Here is a 14,874-nt window from a genome sequence, read left to right as displayed (position 1 = left end):
TTTTTAACCAACAGATATCAAAACACAAAGTTCCAGAAAACACTTCTTTCCAAAGCTAGTCCAGTAAGAAATAGAAAGCTTAAATAATTTTATAAATATTAAAGTAATTGAAACAATAGTATGGTCTTTTGCAATAAATCTACAGGTATTTTCTAATAAAAGCTGTAGTTTTAGGTCATTCCTTCCCCATCTCTTCAGGATAACTTTGATTCTAGAGCCAGAAAAGGCAGTTTGGGAAGAGGAAATTACCAACCCATATAACTCTTGGATACGGATATAAAATTCCTAAACAAAATATTAGCAAATCAAATCAAACAATGTATAAACAATATGACACTCACAACCAAATTAGATATGATTCAGAAAAGCAAGAACAGTTTAATTTTAGAAAATCTAAAAATTCCATTCACTGCATTAATAAATCACAAGATAAAATCTCTGTTTACACGTCAATCACTACAGAAAAAGCATTTGATAAAGGTCAACATAAAAACACGACAAGAACTCTTTGTAAATTAAGAATAAAAGGGAATTTCATTTGATAAAGGTTATCTACAAATTACCTACCAGAAGCAGCATCTTAATTGGGGAAACTCGAGAAGCGTTACCTTTAAAATCCATGTAATGAAAATGTCCTGAATCAAGGATTTTGTGCACCTGAACTAAAGCAAAAACAATTCCCCAAAGGAGCTTTCCTAGCGCTGAGAACTCAGCGCACCTGATGGTTGGCGGGCTTGAAATTGGAAACAACCGATGCCAGTATGTTACAAAGTAACTATCTTGTTTTCAATTTGGTAAACATCTCTACATTGCAGCTGCCTTTCTAAAGCAGTCCCACCTCTTTCTGTATTCTCTCAGTGCTGTCATTTCAAACCAACGCAATGATTAGATGTGGTTTGCTCCTCTCCGGCTTTACAATCTCTAATTTCAAAGATTCATATAGAAGTCACGGACAGAGGAATTAGGTCTATATATTAAACTTTCCTTATATTTCTTCCAAAGAAGAAAGAAATGGAGTGGAGGATAGGAAGGAAAAGGGCCATTCAACGCATCATTTTCTAAGGAAAAGAAGTGGGGAGTAGATGCTCAATAGTGGTTGAGTGAATGAAAGATTAACCAGTTATCTGTTCTCTTTTCATGGTCTATCCGCCCTGTCTGTCTCCTCCATTGACCTTGGAAAGACTAAATCATACTCATACAGGGCCTGGGTTTGGGGATCTGAAAGACCTGAGTTCCAGTTCTGGCTCTGTTAGTAATTTTGAGACTCACGGCAAGTTACTCAGTGCATTAGTTTCCTTTGGCTGTTGTAACAAATTACCACAAATTGGGTGACTTCAAACAACAGACATTTATTTTCTCACAGTTCTGGAGGCCACAAGCCCAACATCAAGATCTCAGCAGGGCCAGGCTCCCTCTGAAGGCTCTCAGGGAGAATCTATTCCTTTACTCTTCCAGCTTCTGGTGGCTGCCAGCACTCCTTGGCTTGTGGCTGATCATGTCAAGGTCAGCATCTTCAAATCTCCCTCTGGTCCCTCTTGCATGTGGTCAAATCTTGCTCTGCCTTTCTCCTATAAGGATACATGTGACTGTGTTTAGGGCCCACCTGGATAACCAGGATACTCTCTGCATCTTGAGTTAAGAACCTTGACTTAATCACACCTGCAAAGACTTTACCATGTACGGTAACATTGACACCTTCCTGGGATTAGGATCTCATTGTTTAGGAGCCACCATTCAGCCCAATATACTTGTCTCTTCAATTTTCAGTCTCCTTATCTGCAAAACAGAGATAAGAATGCCAAAACACATGGGATGTGGTGTTCTGAGGGTTAAATAAGAAACATAAATATGAACTCACACAAACACACACACACACAAACTCTGCATGCTCAAAAAATGGAGCTTAAAGAGGACTGTAATTTATCCCCATAAAGGTTGGTGAGCTATGAACATTTCTTAACTCTCTGCAACTCTTAAATCCTTATAGATATAACTCATTTTACATTCACTTTGATTTTGTCTCAGTACATACCCTTTCAATTTTTTTCTGGATGTTTTGCTTGTCTGTCTCCAAAATTCTAAGCTAACAATAAAATGATGTACTCCATGTTGTCCTTGTTAGAAGGAGTTCCTTGCCTGGAAGAGGAAACAAACATGTAAGATGATGGATTTTGTATTTTTGAATGAATCAGCTGTGATGGGAGAACAGAGAAAGTGGTTATTAATTCTGCCTGGATTTTCCAGAGGAGGTGGCTACTGAGCCAGACCTGCAAACCGGCCATGAGTGATCACATTTCCTTTAAGCCAAGTTCTGTTCATCTTTGCTGGTTTCACCACAAGGAAAATCTTAATCATGTTGACATCATCTTTTAAAATTTTCACCTGGGCAAAAAGCAAAAGTAACTGGATCCAGTGTGTTTCAAATATGTTTGATTGTTTCTTCATTTGTTTTCTCTTTCTCTTGTTTTGTTTTCCACAGATCACGTCTCCTGAGAGGCTGGTTTCTCCGCTCAGGACAAAAGTGGCAGACGAGGCTTCTTGCACTTTCGGTTAAATGCTGACACAGCCTGAGCAGACATGAAGTGGGAAAACAACAGTGTGTCTACCAGGAGACTGATTAATGCTGCTTATTTTGATTTTGTTCAATATGATCTGCAATGTGTCCACGTGAAGAACACGCAGGCCCAGAGAGTCAGTGGGCCTGATAATGGACGACTGCTCAAATCACCATGAACACGGGCATTTGAGCATCAAATCCGCCAGCTTCCTTCCTGGGCAAGCATTTTCCATGCTGCTCTCCATGCTGCTAGGATAAGAAAATACGGTAACTTCAGGATTATTTGACAGCTTCCTAACATTCCTCTTCCATTGACACTGCCACCATTCCGTTCGCTTTTCCTCAAAGTTCCTGAAATAATGATCCAAACACTCTTTCCCCCCAGATATCTGCTTGCATTGTAGGATCTTGCCATCCAAATTATTCTACTGACATTACCAAACTGAAATCAATCCATGCAAATCACCAAATTTAATGAAAATCCTTCATCTTTAGTATTAATCTGTCTGTCGTGTTTTGCACAGTTTCTAACCCCTACTTTGTCTCCTCACATTCCTTACTCCTCACTTCTGTTTTCCATGCTCCCAGCACTGTTCCAATTCTATTCTTTACGCTTTCACTTTTTTCCTTTTCTGTTTTTCTTCTTCCTTCTGGAACATTCCATGCGTGGTGACTTTGCTGTTCTCATTTTCTCTCTCTTTACAATCTACCCTTCATATCTAATCTGTGGTTTCAACAACCATGGCCATTTTGCTGATTTTTTTTTTTTAAATTCACTTTAGTGGAGCCTTTTTTTTTTTAAAGATTTTATTTTTTTCCTTTTTCTCCCCAAAGCCCCCTGGTACATAGTTGTATATTCTTCGTCGTGGGTCCTTCTAGTTGTGGTATGTGGGACGCTGCCTCAGCATGGTTTGATGAGCAGTGCCATGTCCATGCCCAGGATTCGAACCAATAAAACACTGGGCCACCTACAGCGGAGCGCACAAACTTAACCACTCAGCCACAGGGCCAGCGGCATGGCTGTTTTGGTTTTAAGCTTACATCTCTCAGCCATTGAAGTCCTTCGGTGAAAGGGAGGTTGACGAGAAGAGAAAAAGAGACTTTCTCTAGCTCTGGTCTTTTCCTTACACATCCAGATGCCCCCTGTACATCTCTACTTGTGTGTCCTGTTGATATCTACAACTCTGCATGCTTAAAACAAAGTGTATTATCTTGACCTTCAGATAAATTCTTTCCCTTTCTCTGTTTCTCTATGTCTAATAATATTAATGTCTATTAATGCCACAATTCATTAATCTCTTGATTAACCTGGCTTAATACCTTTCATTCATCTATAATTTTTTCTTCCACTTTCAATAAATCATAAAAATCTATAAATCTGTCTCCACATGGTCATTCATCAAATGACCAAATCAACTTTTCCAGCCTTCTTTTCTACTGCTTAAAGACAAAGCCAACATTTATCTCAAGTATTCTAATGTCAGAGTGCATACATTACTTGATTTATATATTTTTTAAACAGAGAGTGATGTTTTCACTATTCTCAATTACCAAATGTGTTTCGGAAAGTTTACGTAACTTGCCAATTGCCACACCTCTAGTAAGTGACATGGCTAGGAGGAAGGCTCAGGTCATCTAATGACAAATATCCTTCTTTTTACAATGTAAAATGATGCTTTCTAGAGATTTTCTAAGCTGCAGTCTTGCTCCTCAATATCCTCCTACAAATATTCTTCCAAATATACTCCCTACTAAAAGCCAATGCTATCATGAACCTCTTTTAGAATCATTCCCACACTCAATCATTTCCACGCGGAGTATTCTCATCCCCAAGTCCCAGGTGAATTGACAACTGCTCCGTGTAGTCCTTTCTCACCGGAAGAGCCACTTCCTGTGGAATATCTGCGGCTCTGTGTTTACACTGCTTTTCAGGCACATAAGACACAAGGCACGTGTCAGAGTTATTTGGGTTCTTAATTCCATTTCTTTTGTAGTGTTTAAGTTCAAATCTTGTATCTTCATTTCCCACAGAAAAGAAATGTCTGTTGCAGACCTTTGACCACACAGTGGGTGCATAATAAATTTTTGCAGAGTAAATCATTATTTAATGGGCTTTGGGGTTTCTTGTTTAAATTTTTTATGAAATATTTTAGACACGTGGAAAACATGAAATGGTACAGTGCATACTCTTCAACATACTCTCCAGCTTAGAAAACAAACATTACTGATCAAAGTTTCTTGTGCATACCTACCCATCCACCCATTCTCCTGTTCTGAATTTGACGTATCTTTGTCTCATTTATTCAGTTTTTACTTTTCCTATTTATTTTTTAAATGTTACAAATACACCCCCTTGTAAAAACAAAATCAGAAGGAAGCTGAATAAAGGGTGATCTCTTTCTCTAAGGCTCACTGACTCTCCTCGTTCTGCAGTTGGATTTCCCTCAGGACATGCTGGACTAATATTCCATTGAAGCATAAGGCTAATATTTATTTTTAGTCTAGAAAAACATATATGGTCAGTGTCTCATCTCCCTCGAGGAAAAACAGGAAAATTTCTGTGGCACCAGCTGTTCCATTGCTCCTGAGAAGGCTTCCCTAGTTAGACCCCTTTGTTCTGTTCCTCACTAACATATTTTTATCCGGAAATGAAGTATCTGTCATAATTTTCTCCTCAATGAGAACTTAGATGTGCCATACAATAAAACTTTTTAAAACTTTTTCTTTCTCTTTGTACTTTCAGGATTTTTTTTAAAGTCTGAAGACATTTTTATGGAATTTAACAACACTATTTACAAAATTATGGTGTATTAAGGGACTTTGTGGTATATAGAATATAATGTAACATGAGACATTTTAGATTTTGATGTTTTATTTATGTAGTTATTTTTATGTATTTCTCTATTTTAAAATATTTATGTTCATGTTAAAAGAATATTTTTAAATCATAATAATATAATGAATATCTATGAACTCATCACTCAACTTCAGAACTAAATTGTTACTAATTTAACATATCAACCTGTGTCCAATTGATTCTGTCTTTTTATGGTATTGCAAATCCATCCCTTCTTTGTATTCCTTTTGAAATTATTCCAGTTTGATCCCTTCTGTTTCATCACGATTATTGCCACATCTTAATATCTGGTTCCAATTTTGTGCTACTTGAAAATGTAGAGAAATAGAGGAGACAAGAAGATAAGAGATCAAAATATCAATTACTACAAGGAATTTGCTTTTAGTATGGCCAAGTAAATTCTTATCAGACTGACCCTACCACAGATAGCAACCACAAACGAGAGAAAATATGGAGGAAAAAAAAAAAAGACCCACTAGTGAAGGCATTAGAAGGTACACAAGAGGAGGAAAATTCCAGAAAAGAATCAACATTTGAAAGAAAGGAACAGCATGCAATGCATTTCCTATTTAAGGCTTTATTATTAGCATGGAAGCAGGCTACAATCAGTGATATGTATGGAGTGAAAAACTTTTCTAGACAAGCTTCGATTTTTTCTTTTTGCTGTCTTTTTTTGTTTTGTGAGGAAGATTAGCCCTCAGCTAACATCCGTTGCTAATCTTCCTCTTTTTGCTTGAGGAAGACCATTGCTGAGCTAGTATCTGTACCAATCTTTCTCCATGTTATGTGGGATGCTGCCACAGCCTGGCTTGACGAGTAGTGCTAAGCGAGTGCCCGGGATCTGAACATGCGAACCCTGAGCTGCCACTGCAGAACATGCGAACTTAACCACTAAGCCACCGGATGGGCCCCTCAGTTTCAATCTTTTTAATCTGAAAAACCAGAAGATAGAGTTCAGGTCTCAACAATTACTATGAGTGAGGTAGGAATATCAGTAAGGAGCAAACCAGAGACAGGGAGCCTCACATTTGGTTTATAAACTCTAGCAACATTTGTGGGTGAACTCTGAATGAGGCATACATGAAGAAGTCTCAAAGCAGCCCAGCTCAGGTAAAAGAACTGAAATGAGATTTGAACTGCTCCTTAACTAAATGCCACGTCATTTGCATTTGAATTTAACAAAGAGAATTCCCGGCTTGAACAAAGCAAACGAACTCAACACTCTTGAAAATCATAATAGAACTCAATACCCAGATATGATCCAAAATTATTTGACATACTAAAAACCGGGCAAATGGAAAGCCATTCTCAAAGGAAAAGACAATTAACAGAAACAACTCCCAAATGATCCAGATGCTGGAATGAGCGTTCAAACGTTTTACAGCAGCTATTAAAATTATGCTCAATGAGCTAAAAGAAAAATAGTGTTACAGTGAATAAAAAGAGAAAGAATCAGTAAAGAAACAGAACTATAAAAAGAAGCAAGTGGAAAATCTAGATCTTAAAAATCATCTCTCGGTCATTAGAACTTCATGGGATAGGCAGAACGGAGTCAAAGAGGAAAGATAAAGTGAGCTGGAGGTTGAGTTCATTGAAACTATCAAATCTGAAGATGGCAGAGAAAAGAGATTGAAAAAAAAGTTGACAGATCCTCACAGACCTTTGGGAAAATATAAGGATCTAACATACATGTCTAATTGGAGTTCGAGAAGGAGAGAAGAGAGAGAATGGTGCAGAAATTATTTAAAAATGTAGAAGCCCAAAGTTTCCCATATTTGGTGAAAGTAAAACATCTAGAGATTTAAGGAGTTCAGTAAACACCAAGCAAGATAAAGATAAACTGTGCCTAGTCACATCATATTAAATTGCTAAAAAACAATGATAAAGAAAATATCTTGAAAGAAGCCAGAGAAAAATGACACAATACATACAAAGAGCTTTTCAAAAGAACATTGACTTTGCACAAAAACTACAATACTGACATAGTGTGGAGTATATCTTTATAGTGCTGAAAGAAGAAACTTATCAACTCAAAATTCTATATTAAGCAAATGTATCTTTCACTAATAAAGTTGACAGTAAAACATTTTTAGATAAAATAAAACTAAGTGAAATTTTCACATGGAAAATATGCGAAGGAAATTCTTTGGGCTGAAAGGAAATGATACCAAAATGAATACCAACCAAAATGGTAAAATTATGGATAAATATAAAAGAGTATATTTTTCTTTTAATTTCTTTAAAGCATTTCTTTAAATGCCTCTTCAGAAGCAACAATTATAACATTGTTATGTGAAGCTTACATAGTACATATTTTAATACATATGACAAGTATATCATAAAAGATATGGGGATACTGGGCTTATACTGTTGCAAGATTTCTAGATTTAACCTGAAGTGGCATAATGTTAAGTCTAAGTAGACTCTGGAAAACAAAGGATTAAACTTCAAAAGATAATGCAAAGGAGTATAACTGAAGAGCAAATAGATAGATTAATGTAGGATTCTAAAAATATTCAAATAATTTAAAAAGTAAAATCAGTAAAAGAACAGGATTCCAAGCAATAGAGAAACAGAAAACAACTAATAAAACGGTGGACCTATAGCCAACCATGCAAAAATTACATTAATTGCAATGGCCAAAGCACTACAATTAAAAGACAGAAATTGTCATAACTATATGCTCCCTATAAAAATGCACTTTAAACACAGACAGTTGAAAAGTAAATGGATGGCAAAAAATGTAGCATGCAAACAGCCTAAGAAGGCTGAAGTGGCCATATTAATATCAGACAAAACAGACTTCAAAAAATATTCCCAGAGATAAAAAGGGACACTTCATAATAATAAAAATGCTTAATTCTTCAGGAACATATAATAATCATAAATATGTGGGAATTTAGTAACAGAGCTCCAAAAGAATATGACACAGAATTTGACAGAATTTTACAGAGAAATAGAAAATTTCGTAAGAGATTTTAACTCCCGTCTCAACAATTGATAGAACCAATAGACAATATCAGAAAAAAACATAGATAATCTAGACAATGCTATCAACTGCCTTACCTTTGGTATTTATAAAACATCACACCAACAATTGCAGGATATGCATTCTTTTTTAAGTGTGCATAAGTTTATGACGATAGACCATATGCTGAACGATAAAACATGCTTCATTAATTTAAAATAACTGGTCACGCATTCTCACACAATCCCTTACCAAGATAGAATTAAATTAGAAATACACAATAATAAACTATTTGGGAAAACAGAATATTTGTAAGTTAAACAATATAAATGGGTCATAGAAGAAATCACAAAGGAAAGTAGAAAATGTTTCTAATTAAAGAAAATGCACATACATTTCAACAATTCTGGAATGCTGCTAGCTGGATAGAGGGAGACAGAGAGCTTTATATGCTTATATTTGGAAAAAAGAAAAGAAAAAGAAAGAAAAGACTATCATTGACCAAAGAATCGACCTTAACTGGCCAACAAAAGAATTACAAGTAAAGTAAAGGTAAGAAAAAGTAAGGAAATAATAATAACCATAACGATGATAGCAAAAACCCAGTGAAATAGAAAAGAGACAAAAATTGAGAATATAATCAAAGCAAATGCTTGTTTCTATAAAAAAAAGAATCTAGAAAATTGATCACCCCCTAACCAGACCGACTGAGGAAAAAAAGGGAAAGAACACAAACTAATAATATTACAAATGAAAGAGGAGTTGTTAACCACAGCTCCTATAGGGATCAAAATGATAAGACAACATCATAAACAACTTCATGCCAAAAAATTTCACAACTTAGAAGAAATGAACAAATTTCTCAAAGAATACCATTTATCAAAACTGACATATGATAAAAAAAGAAAGTCTGAATATCTCTGCATCTATTAAATAAATTGAAGTCATTATCATAAACCTTTACGCAAATAAAATTTCAGGCTGAGATGGTTTCACTAGTGAATTCGATCAAATATTTGAGAAAGAAATTAATCTTATGCAGAAAATAGAGGCAGAGGGAGTGTTTTCCAAATCATTTTATGAAGTTAGTGTAATACACCAAAACCCAACAGACATTACAGATATCCATTAAAATATCCCTCATAAACGTAGAAGTATAGAACTTATATGTAAAAAGGATTAGACCTCATGACAAAAGAACATTTTCTCAATAACACAAGGTGGCATCAATCAATGTAAGATGCCATGCCAATGGAACAGAAAATTAAAACAATACAGTTATGTCAATTGATGCAGAAAAATCATGTGACAAAATTCAACACTCAGTCATGCTAAATACTCTCAGCGAAGAATACAAGGGAATTTTCTCCATCTGAAAAAAGCTGCTATGAAAAAGCTACAGCTAGCATCATGCTTAATGACGAAATATTGAATGTTTCCTCTTAAATTTGGGGACAAAGCAAGGATGCACACTCCCACTCTCTCTTTAACATTGTAATGGAATCTAGCCAGTAAAATAAGGAAAGGAAAGAAACAAAGAACACAGCAAAGTGTGTAAATATCATAAAGGAAGAAGGCAAATTGTCTCTATAGGCAGATGACTCCCAAGGCATCTATAAAGTAACTTTTTAACAAGTGATGCCGGAATAATTGGATATAAATGTGGAGAAAAATGAACTTTGACCGCCTACTTTCTACCACATATAAAAGTAATTAGAGATGGAATAGTGACCTGAATGTAAAAGTTGAAACTAAAGATTTTAGAAGAAAACATAGCAGAATATCTTCATGACTTCAGGGTAGGCAAATATTTCTTGGATCACAAAAAGCAATGAGAAACATCGATGACTTAGGTTTCATTAAATAAAAAAAAACTTCTTATCAAAGAACTCATTAAGAAAATTAATAGGCCAGACATAGATCTGGAGAGAACATTCACAAAACATCTCTGACAAAGTACTTGTATCCAATGTATACAACTCCTTAACCTAGTAAGAAAAATACAAACAATCCCATAAAATATGGGCAAAAGTTTGAACAGCCATTCACAAATGAAGTATACAAATGGCCAATAAACCCATAAAAAATGTTCAACACAATTAGTCATTAGATATATTCAAATTAAAACCACAATGACATTATACTAGTCAACAGAATAGCTAAAAATACAAAGATGGATAATATTAATTGCTGCTGAGGGTATGGAGTAACTGGAATTTTCATATATTTTTGGTGGGAAAGTAAAATGGTACAACTAGTTGGGATAAAGGTCTGGTATTTTCTTATAAAAATAAGCATGCACTCACTCAGCAGTTCTAATCCTCTACAGTTACTCAAAAGAAATGAAAATGTATGTTCACCAAAAGATTTTTGCAAGATTGGTCATAGCATATTTATCTTAATAGCCCTGAATTGGAAACTGCTTGGTGTCCGTCAGTGGGAGGATGGATAAAATGTGGTATATTCATACAATGAAATACTCCTCAGCCATAGCAAAAGAATGAACTACTAATATATGGAGCTAACAGATCAGTCTCAAAAACATTATTCTGAGTGAAAGAAACTTTACGTAAAGCAGTCTGTACTGTATGCATGATTCCATTTATATAAAGTTCCAGAATGGGCAGTACTAATCTACAGCAGGAAAACAATCAGAACAGAAGTTGCCTTTGAGGCACAAGGGTAAGAATTTACTGGGAACTGGCGTGAGATGACTTTCTGGGGTGATGCTAATGTTTTACACCTTAACAGGAGTTTGGGCTAGCTGGGTGTACACATGTGTCAAAACTCAACCTATGTGTACTTAAAATTTGTGCATTTCACAGAATGTTTAGTTTATATCAAAACAAAAATGAACTGTGATGATGTGCATGCTGAGAAGAACTTAGGGGAAAGTTACGTGTTGTCTTCTTTTGAGATATTACGTTGGAGTGCCTCAAAAACCACGAGGGGTCAATCGGTGGATAGAGAGATGAGTAAATGGATAGTGTGTGCCAAAACATGTTTAGTAAAATATTAATGGTATATGGGTATTTGCTAGAAAATTTTTTTAACTTTGCTGGGTTTGAAATTTTTCCTAGTAAAATGTTGAAAAAGAAATAAAATACAAGTAAAATTAGAAACAAGAACGATACCTGAAATACAAAATTAAGAATGATAATAGGGGCGGGCCCTATGCCCAAGTGGTTAAGTTCTTGAGCTCCCCTTCGGTGGCCCAGTGTTTCATCAGTTCAGATCCTGGGCACGGACATGGCACCGCTCATCAGGCCATGCTGAGGCAGCCCACATAGCACAGCTAGAAGGATCTACAACTAGAATCTACAGCTATGTGCTGGGGGGCTTGGGGGAGAAAGGGAAAAAAAAAAAAGATTGGCAGCAGATGTTAGCTCAGGTGCCAATCTTTAAAAAAAAAAAGAATGATAATAAATCAGCTGATATCAATGTTGGAGAACAAGACTTGAGCGTGTTCGCCAAGTGGGATCGCTGATAGTAAATCCAGATCTAGAGACTACTTCAACCAATCAAGCTTCTCGGGACCACCAGGGGCTTCTTCCTGGGCAGAGTTGACCATATGACTGAGAGACAGCCAGGCATCTCCTAAACGAAAAGAGAAGGCGGGAGCTGAGTCGCATGTTCACTGTTTTTTAAACTAAGGTCAGATGCTCCTCCTCTCCTGCAAGGGGGTGAAAAGATGCCAGGAGATTGCTCAATTCATCTTTCTCTACATCAAAGGAAATAGCAGGAGGGAGGAACAGGTTTCCAGAAAAACACTGAAGGCTTCTGGTTATTGAAAGGGAGCTTATCCTCTTAAGGAAACCAAGTTTTTAAACGATTGGCTTCATGTTGCATTCCTGAGTGGCCTGTGTCCACCCCAAGTTAACCATTAATTTTGAATAGATGGTAGGAAATCTTGAATAAAATCAAACAGACATTCGTGCAATGTAATATTTACATTCAGATATTCAGTGAATGCTATATGGATTGGGAAGCCAGGAGAATAAATTCTTGTGACAGAATAATTATCTCCAAATTAAGCCTGATGGAAGGCTTATCATCAGGTGGTGGAAGGTGTGAAATGATTCAAGAGCAAGGAGAAAGAAACAGCAGAATATCACACTAGAAAAGGTAGAGATTTAGAATAAATATTGAGAGATCAATACAAAAAGGATAAAACAAAATATTGCTGGATCAGGTGACTAAGTGGTCCTCAGTGGCTTGTAGTTGGTACCAGAAAGGAGGGAGTAAAAAAAAGGTGACTGGTAGTGTCATAGTCCGTTTGAGCTGCTATAACAATATATCACAGATGCAGAAACTTATAAACAGGGAAATTTAATTCTCACCCTTCTGGAGGCAGGAAGTTCAAATTCAAGTTGCCAGCACGGTCGGATGAGGGCTCTCCTCCTGGTTCATAGCTGGTGCCTTCTCGCTGTGTCCTCACATGGTGGAAGGGGCCAGGGATCTTCCTGGAGCCTTTCCTGTAGCCAATCATCTCATTCATGAGGACTCCACCTTCATGACTTAAGCACCTCTCAAAGGCCCCACCTTCCAATACCATCACCTTTAAGGGTTAGGATTTCAACATCTGGATTTGTAGCAAGACGCATTCAGACCACAGTTGGTGGACACCTTGGGGGAGGCAGATGTTGATTGCATGGAAGTCTGTCTCAAAAAGAAGGCTAGGCTAATCACCAAAATCTCTAACTCTATCACCCAAAAACCTCCTAATGAATAGTGAGGGAACACAGCTTTTACAAGGAAAATAATCCCCTGTCATTACGAAGAAGTATCCTATATATAAATATCGTACCCAGGGCACCGTATAGTACTCAGTCTACCCAAAGCAATCCTTTTGTGAATGGAAATCTCAGGGACTCATATGTGACTCATTAGACTGCACATGTCTCAGAATAGGGGGGACGTGTCCCTCACTGCTTCAGCAAGTTGTGTTCAAAGGCAGAGCAGCCCACGACTAATCTCTGTTTGCCATAGCTGCCAAAACATATTTCAACATAGAAAGGAGGCAGTCAGCTGAATTATAAGTGAATCCCTTTCTTGGAAAATGACACCTCAGCACAGCCTGCCAAGAGAGCGGCAGAAATACTAAGTCACGCCAAGGAAGGAGGGCTGAAGAACAGGAGGGCCGTCTTGCGAGTCCTGTGTGAGGCGGGAGGGTTTTGGCAGTCACTTAGTTAACCTGAGTTTACCTGGGGATTTTTAATCAGCACCATTATGCCTAAGCAATAAAGTACAGACCTTCAGGCTGGGATATACATACACACGCTTTGGGGGGAAGGGTAAAGTCTGTGTTAATAAAGAACAAAAATGGAGCCAAAGAAGAATTCTGGAAAACTGAATTCAACAAGCCTTTATTGGAAGGTTACCATATGCAATTGCTGTGGGTGATCAAGAAGACGTGGTCCCGCCTTCTAGCCATTTATCATTTAATCGTGATGTTGGGGCCCCAACATAGGTCACACCCTCTTCAGTTAAGGTGTTGTTTAATCACTTAGGCAGATAATATCTGACACAGGACATGGACACAGAGGTAGAGTTAGGAGGGCAAAGGCTTGTTGAGGAGAAACACTAGTGAAAGAAAAGGAACTGGAACAGGTTTGGGCAGGAGGAGCCATACTACACCCATGCAGACTGCCAAAGCCTCTGCCAGCCCAAAGGGGGTGCTCTGGGGCAAAGCTTTCCCACTAGATGTGACCTGCCTTGGATAGAAACAGTTAGGGCCTTGCTCACTTAGGGTCTGGAGGGAGCCCTGGGCATGACTTGCGTGGATCCTGAAGGAACAAACAGTTGGAAGTCATCAGTTAACCTTGGTCCTTACAAAGAGGCAATCTTGAAGGGGGATCTGAGAGGCATATCTCTGTGAATGCGTCATCCCAGAACACGAACAAGGACAGTCTGCATCAGCTTCTACAGAGCCTGATGAGAGAGAGTAGGCTACCACAGGGCTGACTTCGACTGTTCACCCCGGACACCAAAGGAGACTATGACTTGTCCCCAGGAATCATAAATGAACATGAACTAGAAGATTCTGGAAGTTCTTCACAGATAGAACACTGGTTCACCACCACTGAGAAGGTAGATGTGCCTAAGGACCATCACTCAGCATCCCCAAGTCTGAGCAGGAAGGGACAGGCTAATTCTTCACCCTGAGTATAGCTGGGCTTTGTGGATTAAGGCATAGGATTCTAGGGACCAGGGCCTTATGGTTATAAAATGTGTAGGACTCACTCTCACCCACTTTGTGAATAATCTTCTCGGTGCCTCTTCTCAGTAGTAGAGGCTGCAAATGTAATGTTGTCTCTGGAAGACATGGAGCTCTGGTGGCTCGGGGGGAGACAAGGATCCCAGCCCGCAATACTAAAAGAGTTCCCGTACTTCTCAGGTAATATTCCAGGAACGATCACCGCCAGGAGACCCTAGGGCCAGGATGATGGACTCTGTTGCGTAAACTCAGAGAAGCAATTCTCTCCTTGGAAA

The 14,874-nt window shown here is 37.7% G+C and overlaps 1 long non-coding RNA gene across 2 annotated transcripts; it reads right to left on the bottom strand.

Annotated features, from left to right (window-relative positions):
* Positions 1 to 348: 348 nt before the first annotated feature.
* Positions 349 to 12,830, bottom strand: LOC102150942 (uncharacterized). Of its 2 annotated transcripts, none has more exons than XR_001380919.3 (4): positions 12,723 to 12,830; positions 2,033 to 2,136; positions 1,660 to 1,776; positions 349 to 1,568 (listed from the first exon to the last, which is right to left on the bottom strand). It is a non-coding gene; the product is annotated as an uncharacterized lncRNA (long non-coding RNA). The 2 variants fall into 2 exon arrangements; XR_290384.4 differs by having other exon boundaries at positions 1,675 to 1,776.
* Positions 12,831 to 14,874: the final 2,044 nt, after the last annotated feature.

Source organism: Equus caballus, chromosome 6 (genome assembly GCF_041296265.1).
Source record: "Equus caballus isolate H_3958 breed thoroughbred chromosome 6, TB-T2T, whole genome shotgun sequence".
Lineage (NCBI taxonomy): Eukaryota > Metazoa > Chordata > Mammalia > Perissodactyla > Equidae > Equus > Equus caballus.
The sequence above is the reverse complement of the archived record's forward strand: the minus strand, read 5'-3'. Positions and strand labels throughout refer to the sequence as shown.